The sequence below is a fragment of the Amblyomma maculatum genome, chromosome 7 (genome assembly GCF_055883805.1).
Source record: "Amblyomma maculatum isolate TAMU_Amacu chromosome 7, ASM5588380v1, whole genome shotgun sequence".
Lineage (NCBI taxonomy): Eukaryota > Metazoa > Arthropoda > Arachnida > Ixodida > Ixodidae > Amblyomma > Amblyomma maculatum.
This window is the reverse complement of record NC_139350.1, coordinates 132,670,891-132,693,871: the sequence shown is the minus strand read 5'-3', so window position 1 is coordinate 132,693,871 and position 22,981 is coordinate 132,670,891. Positions and strand designations below refer to the sequence as shown.

At 47.3% G+C, this 22,981-nt stretch overlaps 1 pseudogene; it reads right to left on the bottom strand.

Moving 5' to 3' along the window:
* LOC146184779 (uncharacterized) overlaps positions 1 to 19,745 on the bottom strand; it is a 32,683-nt pseudogene extending 12,938 nt beyond the window's left edge.
* Positions 19,746 to 22,981: the final 3,236 nt, after the last annotated feature.

The following is a 22,981-nucleotide window of genomic DNA, read 5'->3' as shown; positions in this document are numbered from 1 at the left end:
TTGGCAGTATAGTGCTGCAGATGACTACGTAAATGATACAACAGATGCAGTATGATCAAAGTTTACCATTAAAGATACATATGCAGACCACAGTGCATCACACACATTCATTGAAGATACAATAGCTGTGGCGTGAGGAGATTTTGAGCACTGTGTACAATTCTCCTTAACAAAACAAAAAGTACAAGCGAGCAATAGGCATTTGACTATAGGAAACACTTTGCATATGTAATGTATGAGAAACGTTTTTTTTTTCATTGTATTATATTTGCGATGATATACAGACACTTGTGACATTCACTAGGCAGAACAAACTAACAGATTCTTTTGATTCATATGTTGGATAGAAATTTAATGAATTGTATTTAGTAATGCAGGAAGAGTATAGCTTAAGGACTGCGTGTTATAAGATGTACAAGGGGTAGGAACTAGCCATTTTTATTTGTCTCATAAGTGGGGGTCGCATGTTTTCTTGTAGCTGAGCTAAAGAAATTATAAAATTGTGTTCCTCTTTCACAAAATATTTATAGCTAAGCAATAACTTATAATTATATAGGCAAAAGACCGGGAGGATATTATATTTCATGAACAGAGGTGCTGAGAGATGCTGAAAGAGCACATTTGCAATATATCGGACCTTTTTCTGAAGTAAGTGTAGTTTTATCAATTCCATCGTATTTGTCATATTGCAGACAGTATTACAATACTGAATAAGAGGTGGCACTGGGGGATCATAAAGAATAATTTTAAACTTAGTCGGCAAAAATTTCTCTGTCTCGCAATAACGCCAATCGCTCTAGATACCTTCGACTCCAGCTACTCTACATGCTTGCTCCATGTTAAATGCACAGAAAAGTATACACCGAGAATTTTCACTGAATCCACTGTCTCTATGCATTGTGTCCCTAACCACAGATTCAGTGTCATAAGCTGACGAGCCCGCTGGGGAGGCGCAGTGGTTACGGCGCTCGACTACTGTTCCCAAGGTCGTGGGATCGAATCCTGGCCTCATCGGCTGCTTTTCGATGGAGGTGAAAAGCAAGGCGCCCGTGTGCTGTGCGATGTCAGTGCGCGTTAAAGAACCCCAGGTGGTCGAAATTTCCGGAGTCCCCCCCCTACAGCATCTCTCATAGCCTGAGTCGCTTTGGGACGTTAAAACCCAACAAACCAACCAACCATAAGCTGTCATTTTCCTTTGGGTAAATATTGTCGCGTAAACAGCGACCCTTACAGTTGCGTCCGAGGTCCAAGGCGTGGCAAAGGTTGTTCTACGAACAGCGTCAAAGTTCAGGCTCGAGGTTAGCACACTTCTTCTTCCTCTCACACTTCTGCGCTTCTTTGTCGCCAACGCATGCTACATTAGCCCCCCCCCCCCCCCCCCCGTGCAAAAAGCATCGTCCCGATGCTAGATTGAAAGAGGGACAGAGTAAAAGGGGCTGCTATCTGGCATGAAAAGGCTTCAAGCGGACCACGTGGACCACTTCAGAACGCTTGGGACGCCGGGGCTCTGGTTCCTCGTGCGGAACGACTTCATAGTCCAGTTCACTAACGTGTCGAAGAACGCGGTAGGGGCCGAAATAACGGTGCAAGAGTTTTTCGCTGAGTCCGCGTCGTCGAATGGGGTACCAAACCCAGACAAGGTCACCTGGCAGATAGTCTGCAGTCCGCCGCCGCAGGTTGTAGCGTAATGCATCTCGGCCTTGCTGCTGCTGTATTCGCACCCATGCAAGTTGACGGGCCTCTTCGGCACGCTGTAGAAAAGAGGTGACATCATCATTTGGACTTTCGTCTATGTGGGGCAGCATGGCGTCGAGCGTGGTCGTCACTTGTCGGCCGTAAACTAGGCTGAATGAAGTCATGTTGGTAGTTTCCTGAACGGCGGTATTGTATGCAAATGTTACATACGGCAATACTTCGTCCCATGTCTTGTGATGGACGTCCACATACATTGACAACATATCAGCAATGGTCTTGTTCAAACGTTCTGTCGGGCCATTTGTTTGCGGGTGGTATGCAGTCGTGCGACGATGATTGGTGCGACAAAGAACAAGGATATGCTGGATGAGCTCTGCAGAAAATGCAGCTCCTCTGTCAGTAATGAGTACTTCTGGTGCGCCATGTCTCAGGACAATTTTAAGAATGAAAAATTTCGCAACTTCAAAAGCGGTAGCACAAGGAAGAGCAGCGGTTTCTGCGTAGCGGGTCAGGTAGTCAGTAGCTACTATAATACACCTGTTCCCACAGGTGGAAGTAGGGAACGGTCCGAGCAAGTCCATCCCTATTAGCTGGAATGGTCTGGACGGTGGCGTAATGGGCTTTAAAAGACCGGCTGGCCTCAGAGGCGGAACCTTTTGACGTTGGCAGTCACGGCAAGTTCGAACATAATGCGTTACATCGCTTGACAAACGAGGCCAGTAATACCGTTCTTTAATTCTGGATATCGTCCGAGTGACTCCCAGGTGGCCGGATGTGGGTTCGTCGTGGCAGGCTTGAAAAATCTCATCCCTTAAGCTTGCTGGTACAACGAGGAGGTATTGGCGACTGTTGGCTGTAAAATTCTTCTTCACGAGAACGCCATCACGGAGACACAGAGAAGACAAAGTACGACGGAAAGGGCTAGAGACCATGCTGCCGGCACCTTGAAGAAAGTCGATTACCTGGCGAAGTTCGGGATCATTCCGTTGGTCATCGGCAAAATTGTCTGAACTAATTGCACTCAGAAATGCGTCGTCGTCACCTGAGGCGTCCGAAGCAGGTTGTACAGGAGCACAAGACAGGCAGTCAGCGTCTAAATGCTTACGACCTGACTTGTAGGTTACAGTGATGTCGTATTCTTGAAGTCGTAGGCTCCACCTGGCGAGACGCGCAGAAGGGTCTTTAAGGCTTGTCAGCCAACAAAGCGCGTGATGGTCGGTCACCACTTTGAAGGGTCTGCCGCACAGGTATGGTCGAAACTTCGAAATAGACCACACGATGGCCAGGCATTCCTTTTCAGTGGCAGAGTAGTTTGTCTCAGCCCTAGACAAAGCCCGACTAGCGTAGGCGATCACACATTGTTCACTGTTCCGTATCTGTACTAGGACAGCGCCCAAACCGACATTGCTTGCATCCGTGTGGAGTTCGGTGTCTGCGGTTTCATCGAAATGTGCTAGAACTGGAGGTGACTGCAGGCGACGTTGAAGCTCCTGAAATGCGTCCATTTGCTGGTCGCCCCATGTGAACGGCATATCAGCCTTAGTAAGAAGTGTAAGGGGGGCGGCTATTTTAGAAAAGTTTTTCACGAAACGTCGATAATATGCACATAGCCCAAGAAAGCGTCGCACTTCTTTCTGGTCCCGCGGCGTCGGAAAATTGGCAATGGCAACTGTTTTTTCCGGATCCGGCAGAACTCCTGCCTGGTTCACGACATGGCCCAAAAACTTCAGCTCTTCATAAGCAAAATGGCATTTTTCGGCTTTCAGAGTGAGGCCCGACAATTGGATGGAGTCTAGTACTGCGTCTAGGCGACGGAGGTGCTCCTCGAAATTCGGGGCAAATACAATTACGTCGTCCAAGTATACAAGACATGTCGTCCACTTCAGATCTCCAAGAATGCTGTCCATGAGTCTCTGAAAGGTTGCGGGCGCGGAGCAAAGGCCGAAGGGCATGACCTGGAATTTGTATAGCCCGTCAGGTGTAATGAAAGCAGTCTTTTCGCAGTCCTTCTCATCGACCTCTATCTGCCAGTATCCAGACTTGAGATCCATGGAGGAGAAGTATCTTGTGTTGCACAGACGATCTAAGGCGTCATCTATTCTGGGCAAAGGGTAAACATTTTGTTTCGTAACGTTGTTCAGTCGGCGATAGTCTACGCAGAAACGAAGTCTGCCATCTTTTTTCTTCACAAGTACCACAGGTGCAGCCCAGGGGCTGCGGGAAGGGCGAATGACATCGTTATCGAGCATTTCCTTCACTTGGTCTCGGATGGCAGTACGTTCTTTAGGGGAAACTCGATAAGGCGACTGGCGGAGTGGTCGAACAGCTTCGTCTGTAATGACGCGGTGCTTTGCAAGGTGGGTTCGACCGACGCGTGATGATCTGGCAAATGCATTAGAGTAGCGACGGAGCAGGTGCCGTAGTTTCTCTTGATACTTTCGAGGTAAGGCCGGGTTTATATCGTACAAAGGTTCAGTGTTGTCGGAGGGTTCTGTTGCTGAAGCGCTGGTGAAATTGCATTCATAACTAGTGTCAGTTATGGCGTCGAGATATACGACAGTTGTCCCTCTGTTCAGATGTTGATGTTCATTGCTGAAGTTCGTGAGAAGAACATCAACTTTGCCATTTTCAACAAAAACAACTGCCCTGGCAACGGCGATGCCTCTTTCAATAAGCAGTTTCTGTTTTGTCTTGACGACACCTTCTGTATCTTGCATTGGGAGGGAACCCACGGAGACCATGATGCTTGAACGTGGGGGCACACTAACATGGTCATCAATAATGTGGAGTGCAGCGGGGAGCATGCTGTTGGATTCGATAGCATTCTCAACTGAAAATCTTACGGACTTATTCTGCAGATCGATAATGGCGCCATTTTCGGTTAAAAAGTTCATACCGAGGATGACGTCACGGGAACACTGAGCCAATACGATGAACGTCGCCAGAAAGGTTTGCCCTTGTACAGTGATCCTCGACGTGCACATTCCCGTGGGCATAATTAAACGTCCGCCAGCGGTGCGTATTTGCGGGCCACCCCATGATGTTGTGACCTTTCTGAGAGCTTTGGCAAAGTGTGCACTTAGAATTGAATAATCGGCGCCAGTGTCGACTAGAGCAGTGACGTCTACGCCATCAACGGAGATCTGCAGGTCTGCAGTTTGTTGTGTCGGGCGGCGACAGCTTCGTGGGGTTTGGTCTCGACTTCGATGCTCTGAAGGAGTGGTGGGGCTAATGTCGGCGTCGTGGTTACGTTGAGGATCAGCGGAATTTCGTAGCGGCGTCGATTCTGCTGGTGGCCGTATGTAACGAACTGTAGTTTGCAGTGAAGAACTGTCGTGGGTCTGTGGAGGATCTTGAAATTTTCGCACTGTAGCAGCCGCACCTCCAGAGGCTGCTGCATCTAGTTTCCCCTACGGGGACTTTGGAGTTGCTCCTGGCATACAGGAGAGTTGTAACGGCGAGGCGACGGCGATCGGAAGCGGCTTGGGCCTGTGTCGGAACGCGAAATATATTCTGCGATTTCGCGTGGCTGCTGGCCAGGCAACGGACGACGGGCATCAAAAGAAAACCCACGGAGGCCGAGTTCCCTGTAGGGGCAGCGGCGACACAGGTGTCCAGCTTTGCCGCAATGGTAGCACAACGGTTGGTGATCGGGTGTTCGCCAGATATCGATCCTTCGGCGGCGTACGCTCGGCCGGGAAGACACATGGGTGACCGGTGCGCGAGGCTCATAGGATGCTGTCGAAGGCGGCAGGTAGCGGCTGGTGATCGCGGCGTAGCTCAGGGTCTGGGGCAGCGGTGTAGCTACGACGGGTTCAGGCGCGGCGACGGGTGCGGGCACGGTGACGGGTGCGGGAACACCCAGCGCCTGTTGTACTTCCTCACGGATGATATCGGAAACTGTGGCAACCTGTGGCTGTGGAGGAATCCGCAGGCATTTGGCCACCTCTTCCCGGACTATCGCCCGGATCGTATCACACAACGATTCTGACGAAAACTGTATGGCTTCACCTGCACTCGCGGCGTTCATAGACACTGTAGTGCGCTGGTATTGCCGGGCGCGCATGTCAAGTGCCTTTTCGATGGTAGACGCCTCACTTATGAATTCGGCGACAGTTGTTGGTGGACTTCGTACCAGGCCTGCAAATAACTGCTCTTTAACACCTTGCATCAAAAGGCGCACTTTTTTCTCTTCCGACATGGTTGGGTCCGCACGCCGAAAGAGTCGCTTCATCTCTTCGGCGTAGGCCATAACAGTTTCATTCGGATGTTGTATACGGCTATTTAAAAGCAGTTGCGCTTTTTCCTTGCGAAGCGTGCTGGTAAACATACGCAAGAATTCTGCCTTGAATGTGTCCCACGTTCGGAGTCCGGCTTCTTGATTTTCGAACCATGTCCTCGCAGAATCGTCTAGTGCGAAGTAGACATGGCGAAGCTTCGAGTCAGCTTTCCAGGCGTTGAAGGCAGCCACCCGGTCAAACTGCTCCAGCCAGTCTTCAGCGTCCTCATGGGGCAGGCCGTGGAAATGTGGTGGATCCCGCTGGTGGTGGAGCAGGACAGGAGTTGTCGATACCGGGGGATTCATTGCACTGACAGAAACGCTCCTTGTTGGTCTGTGGTCAGGGAGAGAACCACACTCGGGAGGCACACCTTGCAGTCGGCGGCTGCTCTGGTGTACTGGGGTCTCCACCTTAGGGGTGCGTCCTGGGCTTGTAGGGGGCGTCCGGCTCATGAAAATCGTACCCGGCAGCTCCACCAGATGTCGCGTAAACAGCGACCCTTACAGTTGCGTCCGAGGTCCAAGGCGTGGCAAAGGTTGTTCTATGAACAGCGTCAGAGTTCAGGCTCGAGGTTAGCACACTTCTTCCTCTCACACTTCTGCGCTTCTTTGTCGTCAACGCATGCTACAATATAAAACCACTTGTGTTTTATTTAGGTTTACCTTTAAGCAATTTGCCTTTATCGATTGGTGTAAAGCAGTAAGTGCTTTATTTGATTGCCTTTCTATCTCGTGTTTTTCCTGGTATAAAAAGGGTCGTGTCACCTGTGTACGAGACAATTTTTGCTCAGTTGGTGCAGTGAATATTGTCATTGATGTAAATTGTAAATAACAGCGGTCCCAGAATTCTGCCTTGTGGAACACCAGTAGAGACCGTCAATAAGGATGATTTATTGCCATTTATGTCAACATACTATCTTCTATTTTCTACATATGATTTAAGGAGTGTATGAGCAATGCCGTGTACTCTGGATGCATGCAACTCAGAAGAATTAAATGATTTATAAGATCAAATGCTTCTGAAAAATCAATATAGATCCCTACAATATTGTCCTTCATGTTGAAAGCTTCTAGTATGATTTCTTTTTGTGTGATAAGAGCTGTCTTTGTTGATCGGTATCATCTGAAGCCATGTTGAAAGCCAGAAAATAAATTTTGTTGCGTGAAAAATGTTGAAATTTGATTGTGTAATATTTTTTTTATTCCTTTCGAGAAAATGGGCAGTATGGAGATTGGACAATAATTGCTGAGTCTACTTATATCTCCATGTTTAAACGCAGGTTTTGCATGAGCGACTTGCATTTCTTTAGGAAATGCGCTTGTGGAGAGAATCAGGTTATAAATGTGAGTGATAACTGGACATATTAGATCAAGAACGAATTTTACCGGGATTGCCTGCATGTCATTTGCATCCTGAGCTTTACTGTTTTTATTGTAATTCTTCGGAGTTGTTTGCGGGAGCAAGAAAGATTGATTGACTGCTGTTAGGTTCTGACAAATACCAATCAAAATTGCCATAATGCAATCGCTGCCATCTATAAACTGATTAGACTCTTGAATTAAAAAAAATATTGAATGCGTTCGTTAGTTTGCTACCAAACATGTACTCTTCCTCGTGTTGCAAATCTGTAGGAATAGCTTCCGGAAAACCCATAGAGAGTAATGGTTTCAGTTTACATCAGACGACATCCAATTTCAGCGTAGTCTCAGAGAGAAGCCAACAATTATTCCTAGCAGGTGTGCAATATTCGCCCTAGGTGGGGTAGCCTCCTCAGTCCAGGAAGCCGTGGACCTGAGCCATGTCCTGAGTCCGGTCGACTAGACTAAGCTGATCATCCAGGCTGGGGCTTGACAGCTGAGTCTCCCACTGCTCTTCGGTTAAGTCCTTGGTGGTTATGGTACCATGTGGTCCCTTTGCATCCCAGCACCATATGTTGTAGGGTGTTCGGTATGTTATGAAATGCACATTCATATTTGTAGCTGGTGGGCGAGATCCTGTGTAGTAAGGTGCCGTGGATGTGGATTTTTGTGTGGATTTTTCGGAAGGTGACCGCTTCTTCTCTGGTTAGTTTCGTGTGGGGTGGGGAATATTTTCTTCTGTGAAGTCTGTAATGCAGGAGGATGCCAGTATAATACTTGGGTACATCCTGTGTTCTCCGAAATCCATCTGGAAGTGGTGCCCGGTTATCATATCCCCGGGCTGAGGCGTTGGCGGCTTCGTTTCCTTCCAAGTGGTTGTGTCGCGGAGTCCATATGATGTAGGTGTCTGGGAGGCGGTGAGCTGTGGTGCGACAGAGGATTTGAAGTGCTATGCTGGAAATTCTTTCCTTTTGGTATTATCTGCATGCAGACTGTGAAAATGCTAAGAAAATATGAATTTCTGGCTACCCTCAACTGTGAGCTAAGATTATTTTTATATGTGTTAAAAACCGAAAAATCTTTGATATCATTAGTTGTCACAAATTCGGCATATAAAGCTTTCTTATGTCTAATCATGCTCAATAGCTCATATGTATGCCAAGGCTTCCGCGCCCTGCATGGTCTTTTTACATGACGCAACGGGAAATGTGCGTGATGAATGGATTTGGAAGCTTTCGTAAAATTAGCATATGCGAGAGAACTATTGTTTGTTTTGTGAACAGTATTCCAGTTTTTATCATTAATGGCAGAGCAGAAACATTCAAGGTTAGTCAGAGGGATAAGCTGAAGAAAATGTTATTTTCTTGAGTTTTTCTTCTATATTTGGTTAGTTTTATCGGTGAGCGTAAATATGCCTAAACAGTCGCTGACACCAGTGTATACTGTGTTAGCGGTTATTGCCTCAAGAGTTATGTTTGTAATAAACACATCGAGCGTGTCAGTTCAGTTATAACGTTTGTGAAACCATTTGACTGAATTAAGAACTCAAGCTCTTTCTTGTATTGTGTAAGCACGAAGATATTTATATTAAGATCTCACCTAAATAAGATCCAGATTGTTTGCTAATGGGGGTTCAAAAAGTTTAAGGAAAGACAGAAAATAATAAAATTATCAGAAAGATGCTGGTAAATCACCACGAAAATGCTTTTTTACTGATCATTGTTAGCACCTCGTAATCAGAGTTCATCTCACAGAAATCGTCCAAAGTTCTGACGACGATATCATTTCTTACTAAAAGGCTGATTCCACAACCCCACTTATCTTTTCGATAGTGCTAAAAGTGGCGATAGTCGGGCAAACGAAACCACATTTGACTCTACGGTGTACTAAGTTTCGGTCAGCATTATTACTGTGAGCAATACGTCAATCATCTGTAACAAACGTGTCAGTTCGTGAAAAAGCGATATGCCGGATTTTTCTTTCTACCACGGATTTTATTTCAGATGGTTGAAGGCCCATGTTGTAAAAGTTTCAGCTGCACTTGTACAATTCTGCCTAAGTCATCAACGTGGTTAACAACTTCCCTAATAGCTTATTTTTCATAAAACTTTTTGCCGATGATCACATTATTTATTTTCGAATAACAAGTCCTGCAGACCACATCACCTTGCAGTCCAGCCTTAATAAGATTTCTTCATGGCGTAATACTTGCCTAATAATTCTTAATGTCACTAAATGCAAGCCTATGAGGGTTTCCCATCATGCATCAAATGAACCACACTGTGACTGACTATCCACAAACATTTCCTTTTACAAATGCCCTGATGTGCGTATCTCTAGTAACCTTGCCTGGCAAACACATATGGACTAATGAATAACGCAAACTGAACACTTGCATATTTATGACGAAACTTTTCGACAACATCTACGAACTTGAAACTTCTACTCTTCAAAACTCGAATATTCATCGTCAGTATGGCACTCACACCTGAACTCACTGACAGTACAGACTGAATCCATACAGTCGTGCTGTCCGTTTCATTCTTTCTAACTATACTCGAACTGCAAACGTAACGAAATTAAACCTGAAATTGCCTTTTGGTGCATCTTATACTTTTGCGTATATAGCTTTTCCATGGAATGCATATTTCTAATTCTCATCTCAGAGATTCGCTAGTTTTGTCGCATCATACATTACACTCCGCAGAGACCAGCAGTTCAAGGTTCACGTGCCCAGCAGCCACACCAACTTACATTTTGGTACATTCATCCCAAAGATATCCAAGAAATGGAACCACCTCTCCGCCTCTATCAAAAATGCCGGCTTGTTTAAAACTGATGTTCCTGATCATATTTTGTAACCCTGCTATACACCCTCTGCATTGTGCTTTATTATTTTAACTCATCCCTCTGTAAAGCTTGAACCCCGAGAGTAAATAAACAAATAAATAAGCAAGTCACTTTGTCATGAACCGAGTCACACATCTTGCTTCATTCTTTGCAAAGTAATCTTCAAAAAGAAGACACACATTCTCTGAACATCCTGTACAGTTTGGTGCCTTATGTGGCCACCCTATTGCATGTGGTGCCAGGTGACCAAGATTCTGCAACCTTCCATGATCAAATGGAACACTGACATTTTGAATAGTTTGGTGAACAGCAGCATAGGGACCCCTTAACACTATCACATCCTGCCCCTTAGAAGTGAAGCCTAGGTGTTCCCCTCCCTGTTATATTGCAAGTTCACACGAATATCAAGCATATCAACTCAAAAAAAGAAACGCAATGGAGCAAGTGGACTGGAACTACACTTTTTCACATTTAAAAAAGCAGTCGAAAAAAACTACGCCGCAGAACCATCCAGAAGTAGCACCTCTAATTTCTCTGTCATTCATCTTCATGAAATTTCTCCCATTTGCCGCTATCTGTCACTGCTCAGAGAAAAGCACTATGGACAGCGGGATTATACCACTGACAGAATGGACGCCTGCTTGTTCATACCGCTGACAACAAAGACACCAGGGCCGGCTTGCACGATAAAGTCCGAGCTAAGTCCAGACTTAAATGGTGTCTTTAGAAAGACCAAGCTTATTTAAGACGGCTCGTGTTCCGAACGTCGAACGCTTCGGGTTCATGTTCACCAGAGTGGCTTCCCAGAACGGCCTCAGCAACCACTTGGGGCATTTTTCCTGGTAACACAATCTTAGGCCGCAAAAAGCAATGGCACGGATTTTCCGAAAAATTGACGGAATGTGTACATCTTACAGCAGGGACAGTGCCAGCGCATCCCTGTATTTCCCTAATTTATCTACTTAGACACCTGGCGTCCTTGTGTCCTAACCAAGACAGCACTAGAGTCGTAATCATACAAGCGACTTATTCAAGTCAATACTGAAGCCCAGTCTTGGCTCCAGTCTTAAGCAGCCATGCTAGCGGCCTATCCTTAAGACTCCAGTTAAGTCTGGACTTAGCTAAGACAGTCTTAAGATCGTTTGTGCAAGCGGGCCCAGGTTACCCATGATGCCACCAGATGGACTCAAATATCTCATTATAGAGTATTCTAATAGTCTACTAATCTTTTTTTTTCAAGTCCTTGTACCCTTCGGGTGGTGCAGATGATAGACATGCAAGCAAAGCATGTGGGGTAAGAGAAAATAACTACCTTGAAATATTTGTTTCACATGCATTTTCTGCAGGCCTTTCCTCTCTTGTTCAACTTGTGCCAGAAGCTTCCCATGCTTGCTTTCTTTATGCAACTTTGTGTCTATGGGTGCCATGTTTTACATGAAGCATAGCTTTCAATATTGCAGGGTCTCTAATTCTTGCACCTTTTTTCTAAATAATGTGTAATTTTTTTTATCCTACTCTGCAGCTAATGTCTGCGGCTCCTTTGTAAATGGGTCCAAGGCCTGAGTTGCTCTCTGAAACATTTAATTTAGGTCTCAAGACTATCTAATATGCTCGAATTGAAATCATTGACTCCAGATTGGGCTTTGAAATTAGTTGCAAAATTTTTATTTGCAAAGCCTATTGAAATTTAATATGTTTATGTCAATTTTTACCAGGGAGCCAAATGCAGCTAAGGAGTATTATGATCACCAGCTTCTTTTAATATCTTAGCCAGCATACACACAAGGCATCATTGAATTGTAGTTTGAATTCCAGTTTCACCATGCATAACAATTGTCCATTCAAGTTGGATGCTCATTAGGAATAACAATTCTAACCAGTAAGATAACCACTTAGCAACCCATAATAGAATTAAATTGCTTGTTTACAAAGAGTTAAAACTATGCAGTTGGGACTAAGTACTTATTCCAGCTGGGAGGTCATTGGAAACTGGAAGGCATTTGATTATGAAAATTCAATTGGGACTGAAAATTCTAATTAGAATAAAAACTGGAATATGAAAAGATGCTAAATAGAATGAGGGCTTCAAGAGAAAATCTAAATTCTGACTGGAAACTCAATTGGAAAATGCAAGACTCTAGCAGGATCTCGAACACCTTTTAGAAGTGAGCCCTTGAAACTTAAAAAAGCACTGGCTAGTACTAGAGTAGCCAAATGAAGTGACCGACTAGGCTGAAAAATTAATGTCAATTGGTTTCCTGCTTTTACATTTTTCCCCATTCAGACCAACTGGAAAACTCAATTGGCCACAACTTGGCTCCTTTGCATTTTTTTAAATCATGAAAGTCACCGCCGCAGCTCTGAGAATAACTGACAGCATGGGCAACACTACAATAGGTGTTAGTGCAGTATTGTCCCTGCCAAGTGAAGAGCCACAAAGCAGAGAACTGCCATCTTTACACCCACATATTCACCGACGGTTCAACTGCTCAAGAGACTTCATCCTGTGGCCTTTATGTACCCTCAACAAACAATGTCCTGTCTTACCGGCTGCAGCGGAAGACATCATCTACGACAGATAGCATTAAAGAAGCTCTCTCCTATATCCTGCGCCAAACTCCCGGAAGATGGGTTATCTTCACTGATTCCAAAGCATCTCTGCAAATCCTGAATAACCTGCTGAAGAAAAACAATCATCATCCTGTTTCCCTTGACATCGGGTATCTTCATCATTTGGCTATTGCCGCAGGCCACTGCATAACATTTCAGTGGATATATACCAGCTCACTGTGGCATTAAAGCCAATGAAAAAGCAGATGAAATGGCTCGCAAAGGCCACCGACATCAGATACATTAGGACCTTCTTCACGAAATCTGATGCATCCCAACTGGCTAAAAGATTTGCTTCCGAAACAAAGTATCGACTTTGGAGCTTGCCGACGCATCACTACCAATTTCTATATTCTATTGACCCACATCTAAAATCAAGACTTCCTCCGAAATATTCTCGCCAACTAGAAACTCTTTACCACCGACTTCGTCTAAACTGTGCATACACAAATGGATTGCGCTACCGTTTCGGTGAAATGAACAGCCCATATTGCGACAACTGTGACTCGATTGAAACTGTGGAACATATCCTACTTGAGTGCACTGCGTACGCTGACGAGCGTGCAAACTATGCACACAGCATGGAGAAGCTCTCCCCATTGCCTTTAACAATGAACAGTGTTTTAGGTCCCTTAGTCTGCCCTAGGCAACAGAGACTCGCAATGAACTTTTTATTTAGATATTTGAAAGACATTGGACTCCTTGACAAACTCTAAATTCACCTCGCATGCTTCCCTCAGGCATTTGCAAGCTGTGAACTCTATAAGCGCATTTGTCGGATCATGCATTTCATTATTCATTTTTATATCATTACTCCACGAAGCACCTTAACACGTATTTAATGGCCGTGTTTTATCTCCCCCTTCAATTCTATTATTTGCCTCATCATTCTTTTTTCAATCTTTCCCTCCCGAATTCCCCCACACACAGAGTAGCATGCCAGCGAAATCTAAACGCCGGCAAAATTCTCTGTTTTTCCATTAAAGAGTCGCTCTCTCTATCCCACTTCGCATACCTTTGGCACATATGTCTAGGGCGCAGAATAGCAGAGCGCTTCGCAGAGATTAGATACGGCTATGGCTATCCATGCTTCGTCTACAAACATCTCCTCTAACTATGCCAACACGTGCGCCTGTGTTTCCCCTGGCCATGCACTACAAACATCTGCCTTCTACTTACTTCCAAGCCAGTATAAAAGTTAAGGCCGCCCAACGTAACCTACGTGATCCACTAACTCGGATACCCAATAGCGCACAACAAAGGGCATAATGAAGACAAGGCGGAACCAAAATAGGTGCCACCACCTAGCTATAGTGAAAATATAATCAAAGTACATTGACTTTGCAAGAGGAATATACAGGAAAACACGTGCTAAGCCATGCAGGGTCGTATCATTGGGAGGCTGGATCAATAAACAATCAAGGAACACAGATGGGGGAAAGTTGGCACCTGTCTGCACTAGTCTTTATCAGAAGTTTCGCGCATACTTTAATTAGCTATAACTTTAGGATGAACAAGATGTCAGAGATTATTGAGTTAATAGTCTATCCCGACATCGGCACGAAGCCGTGTGTGACACATGCACGTACGCACGCACACATTTACGCATGTATGCACTTTGGTTTGGTTTGGTAAAACTTTATTTCCCACAGTACGGGTCCTGGAGGACACTCGGCTAGGCGCCAGGTGTAGAGAGTAGCTCCCACGTCGGCACAGAGAGCCCGAAGCTCTCCGCCGCCACGCGGGCCTCCTGGACAGCCCGAAGCTGATCATGTAGGGAAGCACTTTTTAAAACTTTGTCCCAACGTTCCTTGTTCTTGGCGTAGGCGTCGCTCGATGCACAACCACACAGCATATGGTTTGTCTACACTATCACTGCACCGTTCACACACATGTTGTCCGTCGTAGTCTGGGTCGATGTGCTTCATGCGTCAGGGGTTGGGGTATGATTTCGTTTGGAGCAAGCGTAACGTGACTGATTGGCTGCGGGTTAATTTCTTATCCGGGAGGGGAAATGCTCATCTGCCTAGATAAAAGTGCTTAGTGAGCTCGTTGTACGTGAATAATTGATCTCTGTACTCGATATGTGGAGTAGCAGCGAAAACCGGAGGGACGCAGTCGATGAGTCCTCGCGCCGCCTCGTGTGCGATCTCATTGAGATTCCGCAGGCCGCCCCCTAAGCTGCCCATGTGTGCCGGGAACCATACGATGGAGTGATCGGTGATGTTACTTCCGCCTAAGATCCGTAGCGTCGTCTTGTCTGTCCCGCCCTTGGCGAAAGCTCGAGTGGCTGCTCTAGAGTCGCTGTATACAGTTGTGAAGTCCGAGTCTTTTAGAGCTAGTGCTCTCGCTGCTTGTTCAGCTACCTTTGGCTTCTTGGTGTAAAGTGTGAGTGAGTTGCGCGTACGCCCGTGTCCGTCGACTACTGCTACCGAGTAGGCATGCTTTCCCGGTATGTACGCTGCATCCACGAAAGCTGTCTGGTTGGGGAACTGCGCCGCGTCCGCAGCGAGGGCTTTGGCGCGGGCGAGCCTTCTTCCTTGATTGTGGATCGGGTGAACGTTTCTTGGGAAGGGGGACACTGATTGCTTCTCGCACGACTTTAGGTAACTGCAGGACGTTGTCCTTTTCTACTATGGTGTTCAGGCCGAGCTTAACGAGAATCTCTCTTCCCGCTTTGGTGCTTGATAGGCGTGCAATCTGTGCCGTGTGCTGTGCCTCGATGATTTCGGCAAAGGTATTGTGCACTCTTAGCTGTAAGAGTAGTTCAGTGGAGGCATTATCGGGAGCCCCAACGCTGCCTTGAAAGCTCGGCGTATGTGTACTTCAAGCCTTCTCTGATGTTCCTTTTTCCAGTTGAGCATTGCAGCCACGTATGTGATATGACACAGTACAAAAGCATGGACCATTTGAATAGCGTTGTCCTCGCTCAGTCCCCTGTGCCTATTCATGATGCGCCGAAACATCCGGATCGCGTTTGCAATCTTGATCGTGATGCTGTCAAGCATCGCCCAGTTGGACCCGTTGCTTTGGGTGATTAATCCTAGAATTCGTATTTTATCGACCGTGGGTATGCGATTTCCATCCCTGTCGTGTATCTCTATGCATGGTGTGTGGTGTCGGTGCCAGTCGTTGGACGGGCGCCCTGGTCTTGAGGGGTGGTAGATGAGTAGCTCGGATTTTCTAGAAGAGCAGCGAAGTCCCATTGGGGCAAGATGGGCCTCGGTAACCGTGATGGCTTCTTGCATGCGCGCTTCCAATTCCGCATCGCTGCCACCGGTGCTCCAGATGGTAACATCGTCTGCGTATACGGTGTGCTCCACATCAGCAATTTCACCCAATGCGCGAGAAAGCTTTGTCATCGCCAAGTTAAATAAGAATGGTGAAAGTACTGAGCCTTGTGGTGTACCCTTATCGCCCAGATTAAAGCTCTCCGAGACGTGTTTGCCTATCCGGATAGTGGCCGTTCGATCCTGCAGAAACGCCTTGACGTAGTGGTAGAAGCGTGTTCCGAGATTGTGGTCAGATATGGCTTTGAGAATGGCTTGATGTTGGATTTTGTCAAAAGCTTGCTCCACGTCAAGTCCCAGTAGCGCCTTGGTGTCTCGTGTGGGGCGATCCAACAGACTTTTCTTGATGCGTAGCATAGCGTCTTGCATTGAGAGGCCTGGCCTGAAGCCAATCATATTGTAAGGGAAGTACTCCTTTTCTTCTACGTATTCCGATAGTCTATTCAGGATGATGTGTTCGGCTAGCTTTCCTAGGCAGGACGTCAGTGAGATCGGCCTTAGGTCGGGTAGGCCCAGCGGCTTGCTCGGTTTTGGGATGAGGATCGTATTGGCATGCTTCCACTCTGCAGGTAGTTGGCCAGTTTTCCAGACTTCATTGATTTGTTGCGTTAGGAACGTGACCGAGTCGTCCTCTAAGTTTCGGAGAGCCTGATTTGTGATACCATCGGGGCCGGCTGCAGAGTTACTGTTGAGTTCGTGAATTGCGAAGCGTACTTCGCTTTCTGTGAAGTCCGTATCTAGCTCTGAGTTTGGGGCACCGTCATAGCTTTTCCTTTGTAAGGTACTGGGTAGCCCCGATTTAAGCGGTAAGTACCGTTTGGCAAGGTCATCCAGAAGGGCTTCGGCGGTACTGATTTGCTTCTCGCGATGTACTAATTTGCTTAGCCTGATCCGTTGGATAGTTTTGGACTTTGTTCCGTGTTCGTCGAGGAGGTGTTTTATGAGTCCCCACCCACTTCCTCTGTATTTGCCCATTGAGGGAGTTACAGACTTCATCCCATTGTTGTCGGGAGAGAACCATGCAGTATTGTTCAATGGTCTTGTTGAGTTCGGCTAGTTTCCTTCGTAGTCTTCTGTTAAGACGCTGACCCTTCCACCTGGCTAGAATGGAATGTTTGGCTTCGAGAAGATTCGCTAGCCGACTGTCCATCCTCTCTACCTTAACGTCCGTGGTAATTGTCCGTTCCGAGGCTGTGATGTCTGCTTTGAGCTGCTCGGTCCAGCTAGTTATCGTGTGTTTTGTGGTTGCTCCTGATGAGTTGGATGGCTGCGCCCGTATTGCACGAAATTTGTCCCAATCGATAAGTTTGTATTCCCTTTGCCTCTTTCCCGGTATCTCTGCATCAATTCGGAGAATATAGTGGTCACTCCCAAGGTCTATTCCCGAGTTGTGCCAGACACATTTTTCTAGGCCCCGGACAACAGTAAGGTCCGGTGTGGTGTCTCGACATGTGGAAGTGCCACATCTGGTTGGGGTCTCCGGGTCTGTGATCAGCGTGAAGTCGAGATCGGAGGCTGTCGTGAGAAGACGATTTCCCTTGCTAGAGGGATACGCGTAGCCCCAAGCCTGGTGTGGGGCGTTAAAATCTCCACTTATAATCAGCGGACTGTCTTTGGCGATGTGCGCAATCTTGGCCAGAATGCCTCTAAACCCTTGCCTCGTATTCTTAGGGCTGCTGTACAGATTGGTGAGGAAGATGCTTTGCTTGTTCCCTACGTGGTCATTCGGTATGATCTCAATCATGAGGTGTTCTAGATAGCAGGCTATGTGGTGGATCTCGTGCCGAATGTACGGGATCTTCTTTCCAATCAGTAAAGCGACGCCTCTGCCCTGCTCTTTTCTGTGGGCTTCTGCCGTATATCCCGTAAGGGCCAGTTCGGTTGTGAGTGTTTCTTGTAGCATGATGACGTGTGGTTTCTCGGTTTCTGATTTGACCATCTGCAGGAGGACCGCCTTTTTTGAGGCGATCCCCCTGCAGTTCCATTGCCAGATGCGGAGACTGCGTGTCTTATTCGGCACTGTCATGTTGGCCGTTGTAACCTCCTTCGCTTGCAGAGAGACCATCGCGAGGTGGGCCTTGCGCACCGATGTGTTGTGAACTCATCCTTGCCATTGCCGGTACTACCGTATTGTTTAGATACATTTCCATTTTCTGTACTCGTGAGCTAAATATGTCCATTTTCTCGTTCATTCGCACGATGCTCTCGTGCATTAGCCTCATATTCTCGCTCATGGCGTCCATAGCGTCCTTCGTGGTTCGCGGTTGCGTTAAAGCGCGCTTCTTAGAAGGCGGGCATTCTTCGATTTGTTCTTCATGTCTCTTCGTCTCAACGAGTTGGGGAATTTCGATAGCGGTTGATGGCTCAGGTGTGAGCGTTTGTTTACGGCTGTTCGCTTTACCCATTGCAGTTAATTCGAGCGTTAGCTTATTATAAGCGGCTTTTAGCTCTCTTAGTTCCTGTTCTAACATAGCTATTCGCTCTTTATCAGGATGGCGGGACTCACTTTTCTTTGGAGGCGTGATAGCGTCTCTGACCTTGTCCGCCCACGTGCCATCGCCTCCGTTGTCCTTTCCACCGAAGCGCACCTGAGAACGACTTCCGTTTGTCCTCGCATGTGTGCGGCTCTTCGATTGAGAGCGGGAGCGGCTGCGTGTCGGAGTCTTGGACCTAGATCGGCTTCGTGCCGCATGCTGCTTGTCTTCTTCAACTAGCTGTACTTCCTCTTGTTGCTCCAGTCGCGCTCGTTGTCGTCGTGCGCGTACTACGTATGGAATGAGATAGCGTTTCCTACACACCTTGTCCGCCGTCACGTGCAAGCCCCTGCACAGCTTGCATTTTGGATCGCACACATGAGATGAGGTGGAGTTAGGAAGTCCGCAACCCCTGCATTCGGTTGAGTTTGGCTCGGGGCAAACGTCCGCACGATGTCCGAGTTTGCCGCATACGTAGCATATGTCTACTTGTCTGCGATATAAGTAGCAGGGTACCAGTGTGGGTCCATACCTAACGAAGTTTGGGACGCGAAGACCATCGAACACAATAATCACTGATCCTGAGTCCTTGATTCTTTTCGCCGCTAGTGCCAAGGGGTTGCGGTCATTCACAATGTTTCTTTCAATCGTCCTGTGATCGTCGGCACTATCGATGTGTCTGATTACCCCTTTGCAGGTGTCGCTTGGGGCAGTTTCGTAAGCGCTGACTGCGTACTCTTTTTCGGCTATTCGGATAGCCCTTATTTGCGCATACTTGTCAGCATTTTCTCAAAAGGGCGTGCTCGCCACCATGATGTTCTGCGTAATATTGGGACATATGTCCTCTGTGGTCTGCTGTGGATCAAGATTAACTGCTGCCATTATGGCTTTGCTCACTAAGGTAGGTCCGATCTTTTGCAAGTTCAAGCCGCCCTTTGGGCGAAGCACTATCTTGATGTTGTCTTGCGGCAGGGGTGGCATGCGCGAGGCTCTTATCACCCGGGTCTTAATGTTAGGAGGCTTGCGAGAAGAGCTCACCTGCCCGTCGCTTGCATGTTGTGCTTGCTGTGAAAGTTGCGCAGTAGGTTGGGCGCGTTCCTTCTTCGTTCTCCGGCTGGTCACCACTTTCCAACCCGTGTCGTCTTCTGTAGTCGACGCTTGTGGTAAATCCTCTGCAAAGCTATCCATTTCATCGGTTACCATTCTCTTCGTGTTGGGCCCAGCGCGAAGGGCGGTTGGCGTCTCGCCGAGCTAGCGCGTTTCTGGCTAGCGCTAGCGTCTGGCGTGCACTCCTAGGCTTAGTTCGGCGGCGGCGTTCACGTGGTAGAAACATACTTGTAGATTCTTGAAAAATGAAGACCTACCTCAAAATCGGGTATCCACGAATTCCCTGCCACTTCACGAAACTGCTGGTGCAAGAACTTCGGTGAAAATCGACAGAAATCACTGCGGAATCATGTGAAGATGACGGAGCCGGAGGGATCACGTCCACACATCTCGACGGCCGCAGCGCCACCATGTATGCACTCGCACAGAGTAAATTGTTCCACTACCTTACGCAGTGATACAATGGAGTAGTTAATAATAATTGAAAGGAAATAAACATTAGGGAAACGCTCAAGCTTCCCCTTAACATTCGACGGGATACAACGCCTTCTCATTCTTCTCTATTTCGGGGGGCAACCGCAGTTAATTGTAAATTGTTTATAGGAAAGTAAAGGTGCAGCATCTCTCACAGATCCCGGTGGGAACCTGAACCGCGTCTCTATATTTACTACCACGTTCCGAATATTTCAGAAAAAACTCGACAGCACTCAAGCGAAAACCGGGTTAGCGAGGTGGCTTTTGGACCAAATGAGCTGTAACGCTTCACATAATATACATATATGCTGCACTTTCGATAGACGAAACTGGGGGATATTGCCGGCATGAGGATAAATGGAACAGCTTGAGATAAATATTTGTCCGCCTCAGTTAAAACACGGGGATTAGGAAAGCTTTATTCCTGATATATCAATATGCCGAGGCCGGCCGTCTATCCAGAATACAAATGTGGTCCGGACAGTTTTCAAATAAAAATTAAAGGCACGCTAAGAGCCGATCGCCCGGACGATTCGTCTGCCGAACGTAACTTCCTGCGAACACAATTGTGCAAAGAGTAACCTTTGGTTCTTTTGAGAAAATTCAAAGGGATTGCGTTTTGAGAATCCCGCGCAACATGACGAGGATCGATCGGCTCCTGCACCAGTGGCGGTCTACATTGTGTTAAATTCTTCAATGTCAGCCTCACACGCAGAAATGTGACATGAAATGCCAGAATATATATAAAGTTCCTCGAATCCCCTTTTCCCCGGCCGCGTATTCACTTCTGCTAAATATATCATTAAATAACATTGTGCATATCAAAGTAAAGTTTCCTGCAGTACAGCAGGTTTCCCCTCTATGTTCCATGAGGCAGTCGTAAAAGCAGGAGAAAAGTGGAAAATTCGTACCATTGAAACCGCTAATTTTATGTAGCATTGAATTATACCGCGTGCATGATATATATTGACACTGTATCATTTTTTTTTCATCTTTCATCTTTATTTTCACTGTGAGGTACATCGCGCAACAGAAATTAAAATTAACTGTTATTTATGCATATTTTGAAATAAAGCTTTAAGCGCGCACTAATTGAGCCGCGGCGGGGATGGTACACTCTGTAGTTGATCGCGAGTTGGCATGAGCTTATGCTTGAATTTGTGAACTGGGAGGCGCTGATTGTTTGAAGCATACCTAGTATTAAGTGCCTAGGATTTGCACGGTTAACTGCTATGAACCAACGAATGTAATTGTTCATTTTTTTACGGTTAAATGGTACCCTCTGCATTAAAACAACCTTATCATAAAGTTAACCTATACTAACCCTAAGCAAACTCACAGTAAACCAAAGAGATCTTGTGGGGTTTATGAGGAACGGTCTTCCGCCCCGCTCCTACTCCGCAGGTGCAACGTCCTCGCTAGCGACCCGCGGAGGGGAACAAAGGACGGAGACGACACATAGTTAATACTCCAATGCTATTCATTGCACTTGCAAATAATACAGAGCATGCCAGCTAGCTATACATCAACAAGGTTTTCCTTGGAAGGGCAAGGCTACGTAAGAAGGACTTTTGACTCACCGGCTGGGGAATGGGGGTGCGACTTCGGCGGCGGACATTTGCACGCTCCGTGAATATGGCGGCCGGGAACTCCCGTGCGCGCCGCATTCTTCGGACAAAGCCATACCACGGCGTTTGCCGCGGGAGGCGGCGAGAGCGTGCGGTATTTACCGGTCGCTTCGCCGTTGGGAACCAGAAGATGGGCGGTCGTGCACGACGGGTCCTCCCGTGTGCGCTGCGTACTCCGTGCCCGCTATCCCCCGGCATTTGCCGGGAGAGGCGGCGGGAGACGACCGTTCTCGTTGCCGGCTGGATCCAGAAGCTCCCTCTCTTCATCTCGCGGGAACCCGCGTAGACGTCTTGGTGGCGCACCCATCGCTGGTGTCCTTCCCCCAAGGTACAGTGCTCTCTAGAGCACTGTACCCAAGGGGAGGTATTTACCTCCTCTCCCAGCCGGCGCTGCCATGAAGCTCGTTGGGGTGGTAGTGGTCGGTCGCGGCGGAGGGGGAGGAAGCTGGTTTTCCACATCCCTCCCTCCTGAAATGTTCACCCATGGTTGTCGAGAGCTGCTCCTTGGACGCCATCCGCGAGGTAAACACCAGGCTTAGCAGGGCGATCCAAACGTTGGTGTCATCCGACGAGCAGCAAGGTGAAGGGGCCCCGCTGTCCATCGGCAGGTCCCAGAAGCCAGCGTGACGGGAGGGTGTTGTTCCCGCTGGCGCGCCTTTGTTGGCAGGTAGAGGTTGGCCTCCTCTCCCGTCAAGCCGGACTGGTTCCGTGAGACTCCGAGCTTCGGTGATTCACGACCGCAGGGCAGCAGGTCCAGGCGGCTTCACTTGATATCTGCACAACCCTCCAGATCTCCAAAAAGGTTGACTAAATTGAGCAAAATGACCATTTGGTAAAATGCGGGCCAATGCGAGTGCCAAACAATTTTATCCGGCACCGCACTGCGTTCCGTTAATCCGAACGAAGCACGGGCATCCGCAGTTCGTTTGCCGGCATAATAATCTGGTTCCACAAAATTTCCGATTCTCTTTGTCAGCCCAAAAATACCAAGTTCATTTGAACAAAGTTAGCTTTCTCTAATTCAGCGAGATATTCGGCTACAGCGAGGCCAATATAAAACAAGCAAAACGCATTTGCGCATGCTGTATGCCACGGTTAGACTGTCCTCCGACGTGCGACAGGCAGCTCCCAAAAAGAGCCTTAAGCCTATTCGCTCTAGCGCTAAGGACAATAGCTAGAATCGCAGCGCCGCGAGGATGTGCATCTCCGCCAAGG